This window comes from Phoca vitulina, unplaced genomic scaffold, assembly GCF_004348235.1.
Source record: "Phoca vitulina isolate PV1807 unplaced genomic scaffold, GSC_HSeal_1.0 scaffold4, whole genome shotgun sequence".
Lineage (NCBI taxonomy): Eukaryota > Metazoa > Chordata > Mammalia > Carnivora > Phocidae > Phoca > Phoca vitulina.
This window is the reverse complement of record NW_022589707.1, coordinates 40,274,837-40,287,458: the sequence shown is the minus strand read 5'-3', so window position 1 is coordinate 40,287,458 and position 12,622 is coordinate 40,274,837. Positions and strand designations below refer to the sequence as shown.

Genomic DNA, 12,622 nt, shown 5'->3' with positions numbered 1-12,622 from the left:
CCTTCTTCTCAGACTTTGGCATAACGTTAAGTAGCCACGGCAGTCTTGAAAATAGATGGGTTTTTCTAAACAGCACAATGTCCCAGTGTACTCTTTGTACTGCATTCTCTTTAAGTGTCAAGTAAGGGCACTGTTGTGAAAGCTATAGACAGAATATTTTAAAATCAGGGTGGGGGAGGAGAACAGGGGGATAGGGAAGCTTTATATTTTCTGACTTCTTCAGTGGTTAATTTTCATGATTCAAACGAGGATGAGAGTAACTTTCCACGTTTTAAATATTCTATATCATGTAAGAATAGTAGGAATCGCCGATCAATTAGGTTTAAAAGCTACTGAAATTCTCAAGAATCATTTAAATAAGGTACTTATGAATGCCCCTAAAGAGATGAGGATAACCTTCCACGTCAGCATTACATGAGTTAAACATGTGGTTAATGATGATATAAAAAGAGGTGGTATGTGAAATATCAGTTCATGTGAGGTGACGTTCAATACTAATTTATGTGATATCAATAATGTTTTAGTCTAAATGAACCTTCCCTATATATAAAACACTCCTAATTATTGTACAACCGTTACTTTCCACTTACCATTGATCTTAAGGAAATGACTAAAATTTTTGGAGTGTGCTGACACAGCACTATTATTCTGGGTCATTATTCAGAGCAGGTGTCCATCTCTTTCCCTTAATCTCAAGACAGAAAAAAAAAAGTAGTTTTTCATTTAATCAAGTCTCAAAAAAAAAAGAAAGGAACACATTAAGATAAGTAACTTTTATAGGGATGTTAACATTCTAATACTCTTTGGGATAGGTGAAGCTTTTGATTTTCAGCCAGGTTCAAAAGAACATTAAGTTTTATAAGGTGGTGGATACAGTAATTCCCTATAGGAATAGGTCAAGCTGTCAGCAAGCGATGACTTTCCAGATGAGGTTCCCTAAGCTTGAGTCAAGTGACCAGGCTGTCCCTTGTTAAACATTTCAGAGTTGATATGTACCCTCACCTCCAATGCAAAAACATGGCATTTTCAAGCTATACCTTTGGGATTTTAAGGAATTATTCTAGAAAATCTAAACCACATAAGAATTAATATAATTATACAACTATTGGTGTAAAATGCATGTGTAGGTCAAGACTAGAAGGGAAAATTGTGATCGCTTCAACTAGAACATCAGCTTGTATAAAATTGCTCTATTGCCCACAAGCTCAGGGCAGATTTGTTAATGTAACTGTACCTTCTCCTTTGAATACAAGTGGCTTATGCTAAGGCCCTTAATTTGAGGACTAATTGGATTGCTTCCTCCATTCTCATCCATATAACCTCAGTTTTATAGCTTCCATGCAATGTTATGTAACATTTACTGAACACATTCTAAATGCTAAATAGTGCTCAGCACTTGACATAGATTATTTTATTAAATTCTCCCCCAAACCTTATAAGGCATAACAGCGTCTAACTTTGTTTTCAGTAATTATTATGTACCAGGCATTGTTCTAAGCACTTTACATATATTAACTCATTCAATCCTTGTAATATCCTGGCAGGTGTATTAGTTCCATTTTACAGATAAAGAATCTGAACTTCAGAGAGGTTAAAAGACTGGCCATGGTCACAACACTCAGTAAGTGACAAAACTGAGGCTGTTAGACTTCCTGCTCTGCTTGCCTATACGCTCAGCATACTGAGCGCGGATCTGGGGGCATGATGGATATCATCAATTATTTGTCTGTTTGGAGCTGGCTATATAATTCTTGGACCCAATGCTAACGAAAAATGCAAGGCCCCTTGTTCAAAAGACAGGAGGAAAGTGTCATTAAAAATATTAAATAGACGGGCGCCTGGGTGGCTCAATCAGTTAAGCGTCTGACTCTTGATTTCAGCTCAGGTCATGATCTCGGGGTCCTGAGATAGAGCCCCATGTTGGGCTCTGCACTGAGTGTGGAGTCTGCTTGAGATTCTCTCTCCCTCTCCCTGAACCCCTCTCCCTGCTCACACTTAGACTCTCTCTCTCAAAAAAAAAAAAACATTAAATAGAATGTTGTGACCAAATAAATCACTTTAAGAGCTCATCTCTTGACTTGTCATGGTGTTTTAAAATTGCTATTTAATGTGTCATTCTAAGCAACACAAAATTTAAATATTAAATTATTAGCATTCATTTTACCATTAATCTTTATATTGTACAGTGTCAGTTATAAATGTAAATATAAGTTAACTTGTATGTGGAATCACGGAACTCACACAATTTGTATTTCATGGCTCCTATGTGGGCATGTATTTTGTTCTTACCAAAGCAGTGGAAACACTGCACAAAATGAACTCAGCTGTCTTTATTTCAGTTCTTGATGTGCACACATTCTGCCAAAACTCTGTCTTCTGTTTCCTCATAAGTAAGGAAAGACTGAAAGGAAAAGGAAGTGAGGGCTGCCCCATCTTTCCCTTTTCTTTTATGTCATCACTTTCAGTGTATGTGATTGGTTGGCCAGCAGAGCAACGTAACATGAGTAAGATAGGACTCCTTATTCGTTTGTGTTTCTTTGAAAGCTGTGGCCTTTTCTTTCTGTGTTCCAAGAAAGTCCTGGTTTGAAAGGAAAGCATGGCCTCTCAGGGCTGTCAGTGCCCACCTCTCTCCAGGCCGCTCAACCATAGATGAAATAGGCTTACTTCACACCCACTTTGGGTCTCATTGAATGACCATGCAGCATCAGTAGTATTGCATGCAAATGAGGTGGGAGGGAACAGTGGGCACACTGCTCAATCTCTGTTTCCACACATGCTCCATGTCCCATCAGGCTTTAGCAGGTGCTGGTACTGGTACCAGTGTTCTGGGTCCCTTTCCCAGGTTGGCCACACCCCAGATGTGCAATCCTGGGCAAGTTACTCACTGCTCTAAAACTATTTTCTCTGTGGTGTATATAAATATATATCTCCAATGGAATATTACTCAGCCATCAGAAAATGAAATCTTGCCATTTGCAATGACGTGGATGGAGCTAGAGTATATTATGCTAAGTGAAACAAGTCAGTCAGAGAAAGACATACTATATGCTCTCACTCGTATGTGGAATTTAAGAAAGAAAACAGATGAACGTATGGGAAGGGGGGAAAAAGGAGAGGGAAACTAACCATGAGACTCTTAATGACAGAGAACAAACTGACGGTTGACAGAGGGTGGTTGACGGAGGGAGGTGGGTGGGGGATGGGATAGATGGGTGATGGGTATTTAGGAGGGCACTTGTTGTGATGAGCACTGGGTGTTGTGTGTAAGTGATGAATCACTGAATTCTACTCCAGAAACCAATATTGTACCATATGTTAACTAACTAAAATTTAAATTAGAAAAATAAATAAAACTATCTTCTGATCACAAAATGAGAATGGTTCCAACTACCTCATAGGGTTATTGTGAAGAATAACTGAAAGAATACACATAAAGGTCTTAGTCCAAGGCATGGCACATAGTAAATGCTTGGTAAGTGTTAGCTAGCCATGTTGTGGTTGTTGCTGCCTCTGGATACATTTTGCAGTTCCATTTGTCTGAAAATCTTTACCCCTTCAAATAAGATAATGAAGACACACCTGGGTGGCTCAGTCGGTTAAGCTCTTGATCTCAGCTCAAGTCTTGATCTCAGGGTTATGAGTTCAAACCCCACATTGGGCTCCATGCTAGGTGTGGAGCCTACTTTAAAAAAGAAAAGATAATGAAGAAACCTGGTGCAGATTCATCTTAGAAGAGACAGAAACTTTCCAGTGGAGCACAGCTAGGGGTTTCACCACAAACCTAGCATCCTTTCCACTCCCAGTGTTAACTCAGTTAAAAAAAAAAACAAACAAACAAAAAAACCAAAAAACCTTGAATGAAAAAATAAATAGGAAAGTTCCCTCTGAGTGGGTGTTTGTAGAAGGGACGAGGTGAAGCCTTCTCAAGGAGTATGTGTGTCTTTATGGGAAGCAGCTACAGGATTGATCTCAAGTATATGATCCTGGGGTCATATACCTATTTTTTAGTGTTGCAGGCGGCAGACTCTTCTGTTCCCTCCCCAGCTTTCTCCTGGGTCACTGCCCATCTATGAATTCTCTAAACCAGAATCACTCAAAGTGGGGTCCCCAGGTGCTTGCATCAGAATCACAAATGCCGAATCCTGAGCCCAAGGCCAGAGCTTTGAACTGAAACTCCTGGGGAAATCTCACCCAAAAAACAAATTGTCCAAGTGCTTCTTACACTACTAAGTTTGATGACTTCTGCAGGAGCCTAGAAACTCGGAAGAAGGAGACCTTTTTCTTTTTTTAATCCCTAGCACTGGGAAGACCTGCCACCCTTTGTTGAATGTTGGAGAAATGACTGAATCCAAAGCACAAAGCTAAAGGATTTTTTTTTTCTCCATCTGAGGACCCTTGGGATGGTTCGATTCAGATCTGATAATCAGGAGGTAAGCACTGGTAAGGCTGTAAATTTATTAAAATATTAAAATTCCTCCATAGGGGTTAGTAAATAACCACTGCTCTGGGCTCTGTGCTAGCCCACTGGCCCAGCTGCTCAGGCTTCTCCCTTGGACTGTCCTCTGATCCATCAACTAAAGGATTAACCCTTTGTCTAGCATGGGGTCTCATCTATTCTCACTAGCCAGTATGGGTGCCAGTCAGCCCCTTTATAGGTCCATCCAATGTGGTGCCTTACCTGTGGGCTTGTGCCTGTGCCCCTACCTGGGGAGGGAGGTGGGATTGGGAAGGAGGACCTTGGGTGGGTGGTACCCCATCCAGTTTACCTTGACTCTGTTATCAGGATGCCCCTCTCCACATGTCCATAAGGCCATAATGGATGGAGTCCTAGTGGGTGAGATGACATTCCTTGAGGTGATACTGGCACCCCAGCGGGCAAATGCCCCAGGTTATGGCCACCACCAGCTGAAGTACCTACCCCTAGAGATGCTCTTCCATGGCTTCTTCTGGGAACTGCAGCCTCCACGGGACTTCAACTCTGAGGGATCCTGGAAGAGACTGGGTGAGCACGAGCCGTGCAAGAATTTTAGTCTACATACATGAGGGTTCTGTGGGCATGATTTGACAGATGAGAGCCTGTTTGGTACAGATGGTGCATGCAGGGGTTAGTGTGGGGGCTGGGAGAAGTATGGGGAAACAGTTTCTCTTTTATTTGGTCAAGTTTGCTAAAATCACTGAATGCCCTATCATCATGGCATTAGCCACATTGCTTTCATTAATAAAAATGAGGGCAGGTACTTACATAGCATTTGTCCTGTGCCAAGCACAATTCTTTATTTGTTTGAGTTACTGTGATTATCACCATATTATATAGATGAAGAAATTGAGACCCAGAGGTTTGTTAAAACTCAAGTAGCAAAGCCATGATTTGAACTCCGGCAGTCTGACATTAGAGTCAAACTCATAAACACCACTTCTCTTCTTCAGTTACATTCAGAAAGTTTTTGTGTGTGACTTAGTTGGTAACAGATACACACACACACACACACACACACACACACACACACCCTATAAGACAATGGATGGAAACATTTTGAATGAAATTGGTGTCAGATCAGCAGATGCTGAGAGAGGAGTCCGCACCATGAACAATATTGCTGATATTAAGAGAAATTCTCTACCTACTGAGACTCCATATAGCCTAATGATTATCAAGATATTGGGGAAGTCATTGGAAAAGTTCCCCTGTGTATTCCTATGTCAGTCATGGCTCAGACAGGGCCATTGTTTACCTAGTGGCAGCATGTCAAACAAAAGTTCAGCAATCATTTTTAAAGATCAACAAATGATTTGGATAGTATTAGAAATTGATGAGCTACTTGCATTTAAGCTCATATATATACATACATATATATATGTATGCTTCTGTTTAGAGAATACTGGGAATTAAGTGTTTTAAATTTATATGTTGATTAACTACTTACAGGGTTTTAAATATTTTATCACTTCATCTTTGCTTATTCAATTCTTCATTTTATTCCTTTGGTCCACACTTGTCAACTGGGAAAAAAGATTAGCTCTTTGACTGAGCTCTGATATGTTAAGCCGTAACCCTTTTCTGTCTCAAATTTGTTCCCTATTTGGCTCACATTTCTTTGCTAGAGAAGGAGGTAGATTATGTGCTTTAGGTGGAAAGGCTCTCCTCATTATTGACTGGGAATGCAGGCAAGAAGACTGTTCCTCAGTAGGCTATTGCTTCCTTCTCTAAACCCAGCTAATTGAGCTGTCATATTTAAAGTTTTATTGGTTAAGATTTCAAGTTAGGACTGGAGCCCTTCTTTTGCAGTTCCTTCAGGGCTACATGTGGAAAAGAACAAATGGAAAACTCAGTGATGAGCTCTGAATAAGGCTGTAAGAAACAGAGAGTCACCAGCCCCATGGTCTCAAGGAACATTGACGGACAGGGAGTTGTTTAAACACTTAAAAACAGAAAGGAAATACAAAATTCTTCTATTTAGTAGGTCAAAACCAGCTCAGAAGTAGTATGTGATGATCTGGGCAAAGCATTACAATTCCTAGCCAGCCCAGTCATGATTCTCTGGCAAACTGCACAGTCATGGTTATGATGCACTGGGATAAGAGGTGCTATATAAATGTTAGATATTACATAAATGTCAGGAATGATTATTGTTTGTTAATGGGGGCTAAACTGTTCCTAAGCAAAACTCTGACTCCATGCCAACACAGCGGTAGCAGAGATTCTAACTACCAAATAATCCATGAGAATGGAGTGCTCACCCCTGGTTCTAGAAAGGAGCCCAGATGGGATCTGGGGTTGGAAAACAGGGGTTGGGGTGGTCCCAGTGCCACCACTTGCCCAAGTGACTTCAGGCCAGCTCCCTAATCTTCTGGAGTCTGCCTTAGCTCACCTGTAAAATGGGGATAATAATAACACCTGCCCTACTTCTCCTTCCTTTGCTCCCTGGTTCTGAGAATCAAGGGCATTCACATGGGTGCGAGTGCTTTGTGAAGGGTGAGACGCTGCAAGGATGACAGTGGTCATCTTGGATCGGCGGGAATTTAGCCTATGCCTTCCCTTTTAGTCCTGCTCACAAGGAGAAATCCGAATGGAAATTAAACCGGGGACGGGGATGGTGACTGGCGGATGCCGAAAACCCCAGGCTCCTTCTCTCACAGAGCTGTCAGGAAGATACTGCAGACCAGGAGCCCGGATCCTGCATTTTGGCTCTGGCTCTGCCACTTGCCAGCCTGTGAGCTTGGGCGAGTTACAGAGGAGGCTCTGGAAGTGATCGCCAAGGGCCCTTCCGGCTCTGACGCTGAGTCTAAATCAGGCTCATCACTTGGCTCTAGCTGTGATTCACCTTTCGCGTCCTGGAGAAACTCCCCTCCAGCTTCTCAGACGCATGAAGCAGGGGTCTTGGAAAAGGTGGGGGCTGTGTATTCCATGTGAGGGTGCACAGTAAAGAAGTTACTCCCGTGGAGGTGAGGTGGGGTAGGGGACGGTGAAAAGGGGTATGAGTGAGTATTCTGGGAAGGCAAGATTCAGGGAACACTCTAATGAGGTCACGACTGTCGCAGGCGAATTGGAGCTGGACATCTGCTGGTGGGGGAAGGGGGGAGCGTCTTGCATTTCTGTTTGCAGAAAGTCTCATCCCGTACCCTTTAGCACCCCCTTAGCCCCCTACCCCATGTCTCCATCCCCACACCTTTCAAACGCTACCAGGCCTTGCTCGGAGGAGAGCCGGTGTCCGTACCTCCTCCGTGGTCCTGTCTGAAACCGTGAGGATTGTTTCCAAGCTGACTCACACCACTAATGTCAGGGAGCCGTGTCACACGGCGCTGGGCTCTACAAGCTGTTGCTTGCGCGGTCGCCGCCGCGGCCGCCGCTCCCCGGCGGGTGCATCAGGGTCCGCTCTTGGGGCGGGGCCGGGGCGGGGCCGGGGCGGGGTCCGCCCCCTCCGCGCGGCGGCCCCGCCCCTCCTCTCCCTCCCTGGCGGACCGCAATGATTTAGAAGTTCAGGAATCCCACGTGACGTCACCGGGGGGGTGATGTAATGCACTCTAAATAGAATGTATTGTAATCTTTGCTCAGTCCAACGTGGTCCCTTCACCCGGGCTCGGCTCTTGCCTTCTCCACACTTGTTTGGTAAGTTCCTAAAAATACGGCTCGGCCACTTCTGGGGCCTTTGCATTTAGCTACTTTTGTTGCACTTGCCGCGGGAGCCATCTCGGGAGCGTACTTGGTTTGCAGGGGTTGGTTCTCGGCAGCAGCCGCGAGATTACTTGGTCCAGTGGGCAGGTCACAGGGCAAGGAGTAGGGAGATGCGATGCATTTTTCTGGAGGGTGATCTGTGTTTGTAAACACTTTGGCGGACCAGAGGGAAGTCCGGCCCCAAATGCTGGTGGACTGTGGAATTCTGCTGTGTCCTGAGGCCACTCCAGAGACCCCACGCCGTGTCCGTTCCGGAGCGCGTCTCGGTGGCCGCCGCGCCGTGCGACTGGAGGGATGCTAACGTGGAGCGAGCGCCGTGTCCTCCCTGGCGTGGTGCGTGTGTGGGAGCGCGCGTGTGTTTCCCTGATACGGGGAACAGTTATGAATCGGGGGTGTGTGTTTGCCTCCAGAGACCTGGCAAGGTGCGGAACCCTCCAGAAGTGCGGTCAAGCGGCGGCAGCGGCGGTGGCAGCGGAGACGGCGAGCCAGGAACCTCCCCCCGCGTCCCCAACTTCCCCGTGATGCGGCGGAACCCCCGGAGAAAGTTTGCAAACTTCCAGCGGGCGCGGCGAGGACGCCGGGTCACCTAGGGGCGGGCGGGCGCGCGCGGGGGGCTCGCTCCCTCCCGGTGCCGAGCCTGCCGCTGCCACCTCTCCCGCAGCGCTGCCCGCCGCAGCTGGTGGGCGCGCGCGCCCGGGGAGGGGACGTGGCCCTTGAAGGGCACTTGGCTTTCGCTCCAGGCGCAGAAAGCTCGAGAGTGGCGCGGCTCTGTTCGCTTTCACTCCTGCAACCGTCTCCTGCCTCCGTCCGGTTCTCACTGGCATCATTACCTCTTCCCCGCCGCTACCCCAAATGACAGCTCCCGCTTTTGCCGCGGCAGCGCGGTGGCAGTTCCCAGGACCCGGCGGCGGAGCCTTCCTCTCCGGCAGATTCTCCACGCAACCGCTTAAACTTTTCGCGAAGTTCTTAGAGGGGCAAGACGCGCGAAGGAACCAAGGACACGTTTTCTCCCGGCAACTGCATCCCACTTCTTCTTTGCCATAGAATTATTTCCGGGGGGAGGGAGTATCCGGTAGAGAAAGCCTCAGACCTCGCCCACCCCCTCCCCAACTTTGCCTGAACGGGTGCCACCCCCACTTGATGCTTGTTCAAGGCCAGGAACTGGAGTGGATTGCTTGTATTTTGCGTTGTCAGAGTCCTCAGGGTGTGTTTGATTTTTATTTTTCCCTCCCTCTCTGACATGTGTCAAGGAATAAAGGCTGGATACAGGTCCATTACGTCATTCTGCAGGCCAGTAAGTGTTTGATTAACAGCTTCAGATACTCAAGAGTTCGGGGTTTAGAAATGCTGACAAAGCAACTCTGCTTTCCATCCCACCCCTAACATACTCGTACAATCGCCCGATCCCTGGGCATCTTCATTGCCCTCTCCTCCCTGTACCCCTCGTTCTCTACCCCCTCTCCCGCCCACACCGTTATCACTCTGGCCCCGCCTCCGCCTTTTATTGCTTTCCCTAGGGCGGTCACTGTCCCCAGGGTGTGCGTAAGAGCTTCTGGTGTCTGAGCGGAGCACGGTACCTGATCAAGGCACACACAATCTGCCCTTTTCTATTATTTAAGAAAGGCACTAGCGAGCCCTCTACTCCAGGGCGAAAATGCTCAGTCCTGATAGAAAAGGCATCTCAGGAAACGTTTAGAGTCCTTATGATAATACTGTGTCCCTGTGGTGACTTAGGAAAGCAACACATCCACTGCAAACAAAGTACTGAATTTTACCTAGCGCCTTCTCCAACCGTTTAGCGGAAGAGGGAAGAAGTGAGGATGCTGATTAAATCAAATTTAGCCAAAAGAATCAAGATTCAACGTTTCATTTGCAAAGTGAGGGAATGTGAGTCGTTGAACCCAAACACCTTACAATAAATTGGTGTATGTATTTCTTTCTCTTAATCTTAAGTTTCTATATTTAAAGAGAAAGTTGAATACTTAAGTCCTAGAATTGAGTCAGAATCTGCCTATCTGACAGTTGCAGTAAAAACACTGTGTGTGATGTGTTTAAGGGATAAAAGTAAGAAGAGCTCTTAGTGGGAGGAGGGTGTGTGTGTGCAGCAGAAATCAAATAAAAAAATCTATTGACAGAGTTTTGGATTGAGTGGGGCAGAGGATTTGGGTGCTCTCTGATTTGAAGTTGGCGGAAGCTAAATTAAGGAACATTTATATTCTGAGTATGTGGGAATTTCGTGAAGAACACATGTTTTGTTATAATCAGATCTACTTTCTTCCAAGTGAAACAGCCATACTGTCGAGTAGGCATTTGTGAAACTTCTGTCTGGGGTCTAATTGACATCCTTCCCCAAGTTTGTGGCAGTATTTATTATTTATTCACATCTAGAGATGAAATAGTATAACCCCTGCAGAATGCATGTGCATCTAAAATGTTAAACTTCTTGTTTGTGATGCATAGACCTAAAGGAAAAAATGGCCCGGGTCACCAGCACTGGAGAGTGTGATTAATGATCAGTGATTTAGTGATCAGTGATTAGTGGTTTTATTCAAACTGTTACCTCTGACCAGAAGCACACATCAGAGGATTAACAGGCTCTTTAGATAAATGCTCATTAGTGGAAGGGGGAAAGCAAAGATAATAGGCATGCACCCAGGGACAACTTTCGAAGAAAATCATTCCCCGTCTTCAGAATAATAAGCTCTATTAACAGAAAGCCCTTTTAATTTAAAACTTGCTTTTATCTTGTAAATCAAAGTTAGATGTAAAAGTTTGTAGTGCCATTATAACCTAAATTTTCCCATATCCACTCGATGTGGATTATCTCAGTAGCGATATTTTTTTTTATTTAAATAAACAATTGGACCTTCAGAGCAACTGAACCCTGACAAGTTCTTAACTCCCAGGGTTTGAAGGTGTCCCCCCTTCTACAACGGAGAGTGCAACTTGCTAGCTAGATGGCGCACTGTTCTTTGGTGTTCTGTGCTGTTGTGGTGCAGGAGTCTCAACGAGCAAGTAGCTGCTTGCGAGGTGTTCTTCCACACTTCCAACAAAGTTGATTCTGTGTAGGGTTGGAGGCTAGACAGTTCTACAAGTTTTTAGTCACATTTTCCATGTCAGTTAAATCTGGGGAGTTCAAGGCTACTGGAAAAATTGGTCTCATTAGTAAAAGAAACTTAGCGAATGAGGGAGGAAAGGAGGTACCGGAGTCCAGGAGAGGTACCTCTGGGTTGCAGAAGTGATTGTAAATTACCAGACCTGTTCTTTTTTTTTTTTTTAAACTAAGAGCTAGTTTCACAATCTTGTGGTCTGAAATTCTGAAGCAAATACTCAAAGATTTATTTTCTTCCTAATCTTGCTGGTGAAAAAGAAGTTACTAGAAAGAAAGGAAGAAAAAAACCTGATTTGGTGACTGCAGGAAGCAACACGTTGCTGATTTTATTCTACAAATAATGGTAAGATAATGTTTCTTATGCTTATGAAGCAGAAAGGAACTTTGCAGTTGGTTAAATGAGGCTGATCTTATGTTTTCATAGATAGAATTCAGAAATGGAATTCTTATTGCATACCGAATTTTAATGTTGCCTTTGTCAGTTTCCTGGGACTTGGTAGCATTTTGTGTGGAAGGTGTATGTGTGTGTGTGTGTGTGTGTGTGTGTGAATAAGACCATTATTTCCTGGGTAAAATAATGTTCATGGGCGTGTGAACTGCAGGGGGGGAGCTATGAGGCATGTTAAATAATGTGTCAGGTAAGAATTCCTTTTTCCACAGGCCTTCATGAATCACTTTAATAAGTACTTAAGTTTTAATAAGGAAGGCATTTTAAAAAAAGAAAGCTAAAAATGAAAATAAAACAAACAAACAAAATTCTCCACATCCAGACCTTTATATGTATTCCCCTGAAGTAGGATGCTGTTGACTGAATATCAGCTATTACTTTAGTTTTAAAACTTAAAAAGAAAACAATAATAGAACTCACTGGTGCCTCCCTATAAATGTCCTCATTTTCCTTTGCGTCGTTTTATATAGATCTGTTATTTTAAAATCCTGACTGATTCGTAACAACTTGTATTTTTCAACTTTACTGAGGGTAAACATGTTTGCTCAATTGATAATATCTTCAAGCTGTTTTTGAATGTAAATTGTTGATATCCATAAACTGCCTGTCAATAAGAAGTCAGTTGTGACCTTATATAGTTTCTACATAAGTAGATAGTTTATTAGAACATTCCCACAAAAACATGGACCCATCTCTGACATTGCAGCTTTGATTTGAATAGGAGGTTAATTGAATGGTCGTTTGCCAGAGAGACTTTTCCTGTATAGCTTTTCAATTACCGTAGGTTGAAGATTTTCATGCAACTATTTGTCAGTTTCCCACACCTGCGGATTCAAAACCAATCAATCGTGGACTTTCCATGGCTGTTGGTACCAATGTCAAGTTCCTG

General features: G+C 44.2%; 1 protein-coding gene across 2 annotated transcripts in view; it reads left to right on the top strand.

Moving 5' to 3' along the window:
* The window catches only part of CREB5 (cAMP responsive element binding protein 5), a 458,616-nt gene that overhangs the window by 64,348 nt on the left and 381,646 nt on the right, over window positions 1–12,622 (top strand). Inside the window, exon 1 of one of the 2 annotated variants that reach the window (XM_032401875.1) lies at window positions 8,062–8,107. The exons of the other annotated variant lie outside the window; for it this stretch is intronic. The gene's annotated coding sequence lies outside the window, so the exon portion shown is untranslated. Of the gene's footprint in view, window positions 1–8,061; window positions 8,108–12,622 lie in introns of those variants that run through there. 2 annotated transcript variants of the gene reach the window in all.